Here is a 12,747-nt window from a genome sequence, read left to right as displayed (position 1 = left end):
CCACCGCTGGCACAGGCTCTGTACACATGCAGCCACTCCCAGCCAAAGTGACCCTCGCCAAATGTTCACCCCTGGCTTGCTGCTGATGCTCCTTCAAACGTGCATCCAGCTCAAGCTGTGTCACCGTCTAGATGCGGCCCATTAGTGGTGTCATGCTGCGCCGTGCCAAAAGCCCAGTGCGAGGAAGCAGCCCCAAAATCATCTCCGCCACGTTCTTTGCCAGCCGGCTGATGTCGTCCCACCTCTTGTGGCAGTGGGTGCGCTGTCGGTTTGAGACCCCCAGAGCTCGAACCTTCACTGCAATGGCCCTCCACACGGCCTTACGCTGGTGTACCTTGAGCTGCAGGCATGGAAGACGAGGGGGAAATGATCAGGGACACAGTGTTATGTACCGACATCTATCAGTATAGCAGCAAGATACCAACTCATCACATATCCAACGATATGTCTATCAGAGACTACAGTACATCTCACATGGTACATCTGTATGAGAAAATCTGATGTGAATGCATGCAGGTGTGAGGGGGAACACAGTCCCTGCACATCTCACACACATGCAGGATGCCAGCACTGGAACCCCTAAGTAGCCTGCCCACATCTCCAGTCCATTGTTGGGTTGAGCAACACATACATCACATATCAACCTGTGTGGAGGGAGTGACCCACTGTGTCCAGGACTGCACAGCCCCAATGTCCCTGCCCTGTGAATAGATTACTGTGTCATGGATGTCAAATTGAGGGACATGATCTCACAACTATAAAATGCCGTTCACAAGGGGGGTTGTGTGCAATCTACAGTGCTGAGATGGCCCATAGCTGGAGTGCAATATGAAAAGACTGATGTTATACTCTGTAAGTGAAGTGATATGTCCTTGTCTTTGTAGACGGGGACTGTGCTGCCCAGCTGGGCTCACACTGAGATGGACTACAGGGGCACACACAGCCATCCAGTCAAGCAATCACTGTCCTGACTACAGCATGAACAACCTTCTGTGTCACTGTATGACTGACAACACAACAGAGGTCTCTCATGCATACATGTGCAGGCAGGGAAACCTGTGGCATTGTGTACACACACCCTCCCCCTGGAGACAGCATGTCATGCAGTGCATGACACTACCCCACACTCCCAGGCACGTACTGCATCAGTCCAACTCCATGTGTTGCCCCCCCCTCCCGTTGACGATTTACCACGACATTTGGGGCACCATGTAGCCTTGGGTACTGTGTGAGCACCTCGTCCACCAGGACCTCCAGCTCCTCGCTCGTGAAGGGACTGGCATGGATTTTCTCTGTCCTTGCCATCACTGTGGACATGAGACAACAGCGGCGGAATTGGGTGGTGAGGGGTCTCAGGCAGCAATCCCTGGAGGCAGCAGCAGGTGACGGGTCTCAGGCAGCAGTCCCTGGAGGCAGCAGCAGGTGAGGGGTCTCAGGCAGCAGTCCCTGGAGGCAGCAGCAGGTGAGGGGTCTCTGGCAGCAGGCTCTGGGAGCAGTGGAAATGTGAGGCTCAATTCCACACATATATAGCCCCCTGGGGTCGTTTCAAAGGTGCCAAGCTTCAGCAATTGGTGGTCCAGGTCTGCCTCTTTCAAATGCAAACAATAACCGCCCCCACGGTGGCGGAGCACGCCTACCGTGATTTTCAAAATTGCATCATGCCACCGCTATCGAGCTTCCCATTGGCTCTAGGGCAAGCTCCATGGCGGTGACACACCGCAGGGGCCCGGTCTGCGCTAGCGTGATGGTGCATCTTTCAAATGCATCCAATGACCGCCTCCGCGGTGGCGAAGCACGCCAACCGCGATTTTCTAAATTGCATCATGCTACCGCTATCGAGCTTCCCATTGGCTCTAGGACAAGCTCAATGGTGGTGACACACCGCCGGGGCCTGGCGGTAGCTACCGTGAAATGGGTGGCGGAGCATGCCAACCGCCATCTCCCCATGTCTCCATGCCTATCACTACCGCACATGTGTGAATGGGGGTGTTGGTGACACACCGCCGGGGCCAGGCGGTAGCTACCGCAAAATGGGTGGCGGAGCATGCCAACCGCCATCTCCCCATGTCTCCATGCCTATCACTACCGCCCATGTGTGAATGGGGGTGCTGGTGACACACCGCCGGGGCCAGGCGGTAGCTACCGTGAAATGGGTGGCGGAGCATGCCAACCGCCATCTCCCCATGTCTCCATGCATATCACTATCACACATATGTGAATGGGGGTACTGGTGACAAACCGCCGGGGCCAGGCGGTAGCTACCGCGATATGGGTGCCATACAGTCGCAATGGCCATCTGGCAAACATCAACAGTGCACAGTGCCCACATGGTCAATGGCACATCATTGTGCAAACAAGGCCAATGTTCCATTTACTCCACTGATGGCTACACATGCCATGTTTGTGTGTGTGATTTCGTAGATTGGCCTGTGCTCACTCACATGTCACTTATGGATTTGATGGTTGGGTGGACAGGACAATGTTGTTCTGGACTCTACAATGTGTACACATGTCAATGTGTTGAGGTGCAGTGACAATCTCATCAATGCTCGTCTTAATGAATGATGATCCATTTTGCATTGCCTCTCATGTCTGCTCATGCACACATTCGGCATTCCTGCACCGACGGTGGTCATTGTGTGGTGGATGTGTGCCAGGTTGTAATGACGCATTAAGGTGTGACAGGTACAGCAGCTAGGTATGAGACAGTGGGTTTGATCTGTTGCACATATGCTGGATGCTATACTCCCAGGCGTGCCCATGTGAAATGTGGGCATACCCCTTTGTGCATTCACATTGACCAAGGTGGTGTTTGAGGTACTTGTCTTGTGTAAGTTGACAGGTGTGCCCTTTGTGTAGCTGAAGGTGTCCCTACATGTAATCTGGTCTGTAACTCAATATTGATGGCAGTCATTGTTGTTGTTGTGTCATCCAGAACGTGATATGCTGTGCACATCTCATGATGTATTGCATTGACATGTGTCCACTATCATCTCAAATAGGAGGAGGCCAAATTTGATTCATCACTTGATGGTGCTGGAGGACATGGAGGATGTTGCGATCATCCGGAAATGCCGTCTGGATAGAGCCACCCTGAAAATCCTTTGCGATCTGATGGAGCCCCACCTGCAGCCTCGCCGGACATATCCAACAGCTTTCACCCCTACTTATGAGGTGATGGCAGCCCTTTTTTTTTGCCACTGGATCGTTCCAAGAGACAGTGGCCAACGCAGGTGGGATGTCACAACCGATGTTCAGCATGGTGCGGCGTGATGTACTTTCCGCCATGATGATATACAATGACAGATACATCCATTTCCCCAGGGGTGCTGAAATTGCCAGCTGTGAAGGGAGACTTCTATCCCCTTGGACACATCCCCAATGTTGTTGGTGCCATTAATTGCACCCATGTCGGGCTTGTGCCACCACAGGCAAGTGAGCACATTTTCAGGAATCGCAAGCATTACCACTCCATAAATGTGCAGGTGGTGTGCCTGGCAGATATGATCATCTCCCACGTGTGTGCCAAATTCCCAGGCTCGGCCCATGATTCCTACATCCTGCGGAACAGCATTGTGCCCCAGCTGATGGCTAATCTGCTTCCCGAGTTTGCATGGATTGTGGGTGAGTATGCCTAGTCGTATTGCGTGCTGGGTGTGTGAGCTGCTGCCCTCAGCCTCAGCGACATTGCAATGTCTATTTGTGTTTGTCATACCTAGGTGACTCTGCATATCCCAACCGTCCCTGGTTGCTGAGCTCACTGAGGAATCCCAGGACCCCAGCTGACGTCCGCTACAATGAGGCACATGGGAGGACACATTGTGTGGTGGAGCGTACGTTTGGTCTGCTCAAGTCATGTTTCCGCTGCCTGGACAAGACCGGAGGTGCACTGGCATTCTCGCCCGATAAGGTGTGTCAGATTGTAGTGGCATGCTGCATGCTCCACAACCTAGCCATTCGCAAGGAGATTCCCCTGCTCCTGGATGATGGTGGAGACCCAAGACCCCAGCCTGCAAACCAGCCCGTGTCCAGTGATGAGGACAGTGGAGAGGAGGAAGGTGTTGATCTGCGTGAACAGCTCAGTACCCGCTACTTCACTTGAAGGTGGGTGACAATGTGCAAAATACCTATTGTCTGCTGATATTGCTGTTGTCATGAAGGGGCATATGAGAATTGTAACAGCAGCCAGTTGTAGACCCAGCGGTGTTTGGCAATGTTTCTCGGACAGGTCATTTGGGAACATCTACAGGACGTGTATGTTAACACTTGTCCATTGTGATGTGTGCATGTTGGGTTATCCTGATGGTAGGGGTTGTGTGATGTCTGTGATGCCACACCCAGACCAGTGAAAGTAGTTCTGTTGTGTTTCCCTAGGTGCCTTCAACTTCTCCCTGCCTACATGCAGCCCATGCTCGTGGTACGTTGTGATCATGTTGAAGGCTGTACATCCTGCAATAAAGACGGAGCAGACACAACAACATGTGTGTAAGGATATTTTATTTGCAATGGTAAGATGCGAGGGGGGGTGTACATTTCCATTGGGGGGGTGGAGCAGTGAGTTGACAGTTGTGATAGATGAGATAATCGAGTAGTCACCACATTGATGTGGTGACCCAGTCCAACAGACAGATGCCATTCACAAGGCAGTGTGGGGAAGGACAGTCCAAAAAGTCAATGCAGTGATGGAGAGGGTTGCCATCATGGCTGGCTCCGTGACTGGCATCTGGCAGGTGCTTTGCCTCCATATACTCCCAGGGTCTTCTTAGGATGGCCCCTTCGTCGATTGGCAGGGGGGGCCCTGCTGCAGGGCCAGTGGGGTCTGAGGACTCACCCCTCTCTGTGGGCGCAGAGGAGTATGGTGAACTGTCTTCCTGCGGCCCACCAGAGGGAGGTGGAGGTGTTGTTTGTGGCGCATGCCTGTCCCTCAGTGCCGCCACTTGCTGGCCCAAGACGTCCACGATTTGTCCCATGCGGGTGTCGTTGGACCTCATCAGCAGGATGAGCTTGTGCAACAGTTCGTCCCTGGGCCTGTTCGTATGCGCCCAGGACTATGGTGATGTGTTCCAGGGATTGGGTCCCATCCTCCTGCTGTCCGTGGGTGACCCTTCCCCTCCCACCTGCCCTGCTGCCATGGACCTGTTGCCTCACCACTGTGGGCACCCGCATCCTCTCCCTGCCCTCCTCCGTCGGTGGTGTGTGCTGGTCATCCTCTGGGACAGGGAGGGTGTTGCAGGCAGCACTGGTGGTGGTGGTATTTGCGGTGGCTGCACAGGCCGTGACAGCAGGGGTCTGCTGTGGAGTTGTTGTTGCCGCAGATGTGGTGGTGGGGGACGATGGGGTCCTGGGACCTGTTGCTCCCTGGCACACCAGATGGGCCGGTTTCAAGCTCATCGTCCATGGAATCCTAGGAGTCAACATCCGAGAGTCCATGTACCGGGGGGAGGGGGGAGGAGACTGGCTATGCAGGTTGCCGGTGTTGTCCTCTGCAGTGAGTTCTTGGTCACCTGTGGGTCAGATGGGAAATGGTCATTGTAGTGCACCCGGCAAGCTTTGTGTTAGCTGTGTGTCATTCACTTTATGTACACTGCACAATTGACAGATCATCACAATGTTTCCTCTGTGCACTACTGTGCTTCCTGACATGATGCAGTGGTACATGCATTACTTGTCCATGGTGTGAGGTGTCAAGGCATACCATGCGACCCATGCACAATTAATGACTACAGGGACTTGTTGCCATCTAGGGCCTGGCACAACATGTTTTTAATTGAGGACTCGTTGTTGATTTGTCTGACCTGGCAGGCGTCACATCTGGCCATGGACTGGCCATTGTCATCTCCTGCATACCTTTGTCCTGTCATGTGCATATCTTGATTTGTACCACCACACATGCTTTCGTATTTTTCAAATGGTCCTTGTTGCACTTGCCCCATGGCGATGCACATGTAAATAGGTGCTGTGCATGATTGTGCCGTGACTTTCTTCTACCTGTGCATTGGTGTGTCACACTTTGGTAGCTGTGCCAGTTTCCTTAGCTTACCTGTGTGCACACTGTGCTTGGCAATGGTTGGGGTGTGCCTCTTTGTGCAATGAGAGGGCTGGTGTTGTCATATGGCACTATTTCATTTGTGACAAATGGGTGGGTGCACGTACTGGCTACTTACATATAATGTGCCCACATTTGGGTTTGTTATGTCACACGTGTGTGTGCGTGGTGGCAGCTTACATCCTGCTCAGTGGGGTCACAGGCCAGATCATATGTCTACCTACTTGTAAGTTTGTTTTGTGTACTGCAATGGCTTCCAACTGCTTCTGGGTGGGGTGGGAGGAGGGCTCCATCCTGCTGAGGTGGGAGGCATGGTGCATGGTGGGAGTAGTGGTACAGGCCTCCCACACCCAGACACCCTCACTGTGAAGATGGCTACCTACTTGTAAGTTTGTTTGATGTACTGCAATGGCTTCCAACTGCTTCTGGGTGGGGTGGTGGGAGGGTTCCATCCTGCTGAGGTGGGGGCCAGGGAGCATGGTGGGAGTGGTAGTGCAGGCCTCCCACCCACAAACACCCTCATTGTGAAGATGGCTACCTACCTGTAAGTTTGTTTGGTGTTCTGCAATGGCTTCCAACTGCTACTGGGTGGGGTGGGGGGAGGGCTCCATCCTGCTAAGGTGGGGGCCAGAAAGCATGGTGGGAGCGGTAGTGCAGGCCTCCCACCCACAAACACCCTCATTGTGAAGATGGCTACCTACCTGTACGTTTGTTTGGTTTACTGCAATGGCTTCCAACTGCTTCTGGGTGGGGGAGTGCTCCATCCTGCTCAGGTGTGGGACAGAGGGAATGGTGGGAGTAGTAGTGCAGGACTCCCACCCCCAAACACCCTCCCAGGCAAGATGGCTACCTACCTGTAAGTTTGATGAGGGTAATGTAATGGCTGACACATGCTTCTGGGTGGGGTGGGTGAAGGGCTCCATCTTGCTGATGCTGTGGGACAAGGGGGCCTGGTGGGAGTTGTAGTGCTGTCTGCCTGTACACATGCCCCCACGGTAATGTTGCTAGCTACCTTTGGGGTGAATGGGAGTCGGTGAATGTTGGATCTGTGAGCCATGTTTTTGTGAGTGTGTGGTGCAGATGGATGGAATTTGTCCTAGGTGGTGTAGCTTTGTAGTTGTGCAAGACAGTACATAGCGGAGTGGTGGTAGTCATTTGTTTGTACTTACCAGCCTCCACTCCCCCGGCTACTCTTGTGAGACTCTCTGGATGCAGTATGGCAAGCACCTTCTCCTCCCATGATGTGAATGGTTTTTGTGGTATGGGAGGGCCACCGCCAGGCCTCTGGGCCAGCTCACGGTTCTTGCTCCTCCTCTCCTTGACCACCCTCTTCAGATCATGCCAACACTTCATGATCTTTTTTGATCTTGGGGTGGTCCCTACTGCATTGACCCTTTGGGCTATCCTTGCCCACATTTGTGTCCTTGTGGCTAATGGTATCTGTTGGACCAGGCTACCAAACAGCTGTGGTTCCACTCTGACTATCTCATCTACCATGACTGTCAACTCACTCTCTGTGAATTTGGGCATTTTCTGTGTGGCCATGGTGTGTGGTATGCAAAGTGGTTGTGTGTGCAGGAGTGTGAGTGGTGGTTGTGGTTGTGATGTGTATGGTGTGTGTTGTGCAGGGGGGTTAGTTGTGCAGGTGTGGAAGTGGTGGTGGTGCTGTGTGTGGTGTGGCTAGTGATGTTGTGACGTATATGAGGGTTTTTTAACGACAACCATCCACGTTAAATGAGACCCTGGTACACAGGACAAGTGGTCTATTCCCCCCCCCTCTTTTGTACTAACCATTGGAAGCTGAATAGACCACCGCTTCTTTTTCCCTCCCCCCCCATTGATGATTTGTAGTGATGTTGTGTCCTTTGCCTCACCTGTCAGCTCGGGTGTGTGTCCCTTCTCTCATGGAGTGTTGCAAAGGATTGTGGTCAGGGAAGGGGCTGGTTTTATACTCAGCTATGTGGGTGTGTTCAATTGGAGTATTGCTGTCAGGTGTGTTGTCCTGGGATTTATATGTTTCTTTTTGCCATATGATTGTGTCATTGGGGTGTGTTTCGTGTATTTGGGGGGCATGGATAGTTTTCTGTGTGCACTTTTGGCCTTCTTGTGGGTTTTTTGCTTCGTCTGCCATATTTTTTATGGATCGTCTGCAGCAGTGGCTGTGCTTCAGCTCTTCCGCTGGCTCTCCCATTCATCCCATTGTGCGACCACGGGACCGTCGGGGATATCCTAATTTCCCGCGTGGTGTCTCTGCTCTACTTGCGGCGGGTTGGTGTTTTTCCGCCGCGACTCTGACTGCCGCAGACGGATTTTGCCCATCTCTGCCCGCTAGGCCCCGTTCCGCCGTGTTTTTGGGCGGATGATCCTAATTTGGCTGCCGGTTTTCCCACGGTGCCGGCGGGCGGTTGTTTTCCGCTTCCATGGCGGTCGGGGCGGTTTTCCGGCCGCCATCCTAATAGGCCCCTAAGTGTTTCTTGTTCTTTTTTCATGCGTGTTAAAGCGTTTCCTTCGCTCACGCACGTGCCCTTGCCCAACAGTTTTTCTCCTTTTTAAAAACAAAAAATCTTTTTATTTAGTTTTTCAAGAAAAAAACATACGACTAAACTGTGAATAATGAAAATAACAGTTGTTGTCCCATACACAGATGGGGATCTCAGCTTGTCATACAGTGCATTTAAACATTTCCAAGTAATCTACAGTCATGAATAACAAACTAGAACAAAAAAAGGAAAAAGAAGAAAAACCATAGAGATATACATTACTACAAAATAAATAGAATGGAGCAGCTGTGCAAAATGTGTTGCAGGAATCATACATCACATAGTGATCTGAGTGCTCATCCAGGCAGTACCTCCACCCGAACTGTCTATAAATGAGAGCCAACATGTACCATGTCCAATCATAGCCCAATATTTTTGGTTTATACAAATAATATATCCTCAGTTTATGGCAGTGGCGATCGTAACACCACTAAGCGTCTGTGGAGTGTGCTTGTAAATAGCTTGTTTTTCTCTTTTTTATTGGTCTTACTGGTAAGTGGGGCTTCTGTTAACTGCCTCCGCAGTGTGCGCTGGGCCCGCGTTCACCCTGCGGTCCTCATTCTTTGTTTTTCCCATTGTGATCGGCAATTTGGCAGCTGATCGTACCCGATTCTAGTCATCGGGCGTTTTTCCCCTCGCTTCGCGGAGACATTGTGTGAACTCCGCCTTCTGGTGTGGCTTTCTGTCAGTCTCTGCCATTATAATTGTGAGTTTTGCCTTCCAGACACTCCCCCTGTGATCCGATCAGCATTTTTTCAAATTTTAACCCTTTGTTTGTCATTTCTTTTCTGTTCCCTTTTCCTTTAGAGAATATTGTTTTTTCTTAATTCAGCACGGCTGAAGAGGAAGATTCTCAACATTTCAAAGATAATTTGAAGTCTTTTATCAAAGATTCTGTACAAAAGGCTATTTCTGTTTCTATGTTGGACATTTCTAAGAATTTGGAAGCTTCCTTGTCCAGGATGTTTGCCTTTCGTGAAGGGTCTTCTATTAAAGGTAAAAAACGCCCGACCCCCTTCTGATTCCTCTAGGGGGATTTCCATTAAACTTGGTCCTCGCACCCAAGAGGTGTCTAAATCGGATCCTACCTTTTCCCTTATAGTTATTTCTCATTTAAGGGATACTGATGATGATATTGTTATGGTTGATGACTCAGATGTTTTGGATGGATCAATGAGAAAAGGTGTAACATCTCTCCTGATGACGGTGGTGCGTTTCACCCTGAGTCTAATGATTTAGTGGACTATCTGGGGGAACCAGGTTCAATCCCTCTCTTATTCACCAACCTAACTCTACTGAATGGTTCCCTTCTAAACATGTGGCTGAATGTGTTTCTTTTTATTTACGTAATGCTCTTGATAAGTCCACGAGAAATAAACTTAAATCAGAGTGTCCCCGTGCTTCCCTTCCTAATAATGTGAGTAATGCTCCTGTTATTGATCCTAACATGCTGATGTTTTTTACCAAGTTTGGCAAAGATCCCAAGAAGGGAGTAGATAGAGCGTGGTCTAATTGCCAGGATAGATTGTTGGATTTGGTGGGTCCCCTCACAAGAATTTTCGATCTTGCTGAAGAAGCCATAATGGAAGGTACTTCTGTGGACCCTGATACCCTTTCTAATAGGGCCCAACGGGCTATTTGTATTTTGGGGAATGTATGCCCATGTTTCATCGGAGAGAAGGAAAAGCCTTCTAATTAAGATTGATCCCAAATGAGTTTCTTTGGCTTCTAAAGAAGAGAGTTCTTCTGCTAAAGGTCTTCTTTTTGGCAACTCTTTTATTAAAGAATTGGGTAAATATGTCTCCACTTTTGCAACTATTGATAAAGCCTAAACTCACCTCAAGAAGATTTTTACCCCTCTGTTTTTTTCCAGGGCCGGCAAAGGTCGGAGTCGCTTTGATGGCTGCTCTTTCAACAGAGGCTCTTCAATCGGCAGGGTCAATCCGACTCCTATTCTGGATACAAGCCCCAGTTCTATCCTCGACCTTCCAGCGGCTTCCGGTCCAGAGGTTACAGGAACAAAGGAGAACTGAACTCCTGTAAGTGTTTCAAATTCTGGTCCTCCTTCTGCAGGGGGCAGATTGGCTTTGTTTCTAGATTCTTGGATTTCTCTTTCCACAAATCCCTGGCTCATTCAGTCGGTTCAAGGTTATCTCATAGAGCTTTATCAGACTCCAGTTCAACATTACCTACTTCTACCCTGTACTTTTCCATCGATCAGAACAATATCATTCTCAATGAGATTGTGTCTCTCCTTTCAAAACAGGCAATTAGATCGTTCAGGTTTTCTCAGCAACGTTTTTCTAGTTCAGAAAAAGAACAGGAAGTTCAGTTTGGTCTTAAATCTAAAGGATATCAACAATTTTGTAGTTTATCGGCATTTCAAAATTGAAACCATCATACATATCAGAGACATTCTTAACCAGGGTGATTGGTTGGTCAGACTCTGTCTTCAGGATGCTATTCATCATTCACACAGGAAATATCTCCAGTTTCAACGGAAGGTAGTTTTTATCATTACAAGTGCTTCCTTTCGGTCTGTCCTCAGCCCCTTAGTGTTTTACCAAGATCTTACGTCCGGTGGTGGCTTTTCTAAGAGCTCAAGGAATTTGTCTCATTATATACCTCGACGATATTCTTATCATGGCCCAAGACAGAACCCTTCTACTATCGCATCTTCAATTATGTCAGAATCTCCTATTTCGACTAGGTTTTCTTGTCAATCCTCAGAAATCTTTCTTGGTGCCTTCACAACAGTTGGAGTTTCTCAGTTTTCTCATAGATACCTCCCGTTCCATCCTCCAACTTCCATCTCACAAAGTTTCTCTTATAAAAAAAGTAAATTTGTCATTTTCTCTCTCTTCCTGCTTTTTCCTCTCAGGTCTTTGGTCATGGTTAGTAGGCCTTCTGGCCTCGCCAATTCAAGCCATATTTCCGGGCCCTCTTCATTATCGAGCCCTTCAGCGATTGAAAATTCGGCATATTCGCAGGGGTCTTGCCTATTCAGATCCCATTGCTCTCGACTAGGAGTCCAAGGAGGAACTTCTCTGGTGGCTCCAACATCTAGACGCCTGGAATGGAAGAACTATCTTCTCTGCCGCCCCAGATCTAGTATTAGAATCCGATGCAAGTTGGGGCGCAAGATGTGGCGAGTTCTCGACTGGAGGCTTATGGTCTCAGAAGGAGTCTTTCTTGCACATCAACAGTTTAGAGAAGCTTGCAGGTTCCTTTACCATCCAGTCTTATACCAAAAACAGAGTAAGTTGTACCATTCTTCTTCGCATGGACAATCTGACAGCGGTTGGATATATCAATCATCTAGGAGGCACGAGGTCAAAGATTCTAGCGGATTTAGCCAGTCATCTTTGGGATTACTGCCTAAAACACCCCAATTTTTTTTTCAAGCAGTTTACCTTCCAGGGAAGTTAAATGTGTTAACAGATTGGCATTCCAGATATCTTCAAGACTCCAGCGATTGGAGGTTGCACCCTTCAGTGTTCAATTGACTTGCTTTCATCTTTGGAAAAATGTCAATAGATCTTTTTGCTTCTTGGCTGAATCTGTCTTCCTTTTTCAGTTAGAGACCGGATCCTCAAGCCCTCGCCACGGATGCCTTTCTCCAACATTGGCCTCTGTATGCTTTTCCTACTTTTCTTCTCACAGGTCGAGTCCTCACGCAAGCTTGCAGGCAACTTTCTTCCCTTGTTTTGGTAATTCCCTTTTGGCAGGCACAGCCGTGGTATCCCTCTCTGTTGGAAATGTCCTCGGAATGTCCGGTTTTGATTCCTCCTTTACCGGATCTTCTACTCAACCCATTGGGAAATCAGCACAACATGATCCTAGACGGATCCCTGATGTTGATTGCTTGGAGGATTTTGGGTCATCCTGGAGAACCTCAGGAATTTCGGAAGATGCTATCCAATTCATACAACAGTCATGGGCCCCTGGTACCTCTAGGATCTATAAGTCCACCTGGCTCACCTGGTTTAGCTGGTGTTTAGACAGGAATTCAGATACCATTTCAGTCAATGTCATCTTAGTGGTCAATTTTTTAGCTAGCTAAGCTTCTCAAGGCAATGCTTATCGTACCATCAATACATATAGATCTGCTATTTCCGCTGAACATCTACGTGTTGATGTGAGACCCATTGGTAAACATCT

The 12,747-nt window shown here is 49.4% G+C and overlaps 1 pseudogene; it reads left to right on the top strand.

Moving 5' to 3' along the window:
• Positions 1-9,979: 9,979 nt before the first annotated feature.
• On the top strand, positions 9,980-10,978 carry LOC146858269 (uncharacterized; annotated as a pseudogene).
• Positions 10,979-12,747: the final 1,769 nt, after the last annotated feature.

Source organism: Triturus cristatus, chromosome 3_2, assembly GCF_964204655.1.
Source record: "Triturus cristatus chromosome 3_2, aTriCri1.1, whole genome shotgun sequence".
Classification (NCBI taxonomy): domain Eukaryota; kingdom Metazoa; phylum Chordata; class Amphibia; order Caudata; family Salamandridae; genus Triturus; species Triturus cristatus.
This window is presented reverse-complemented; position numbering and strand designations above follow the sequence as displayed.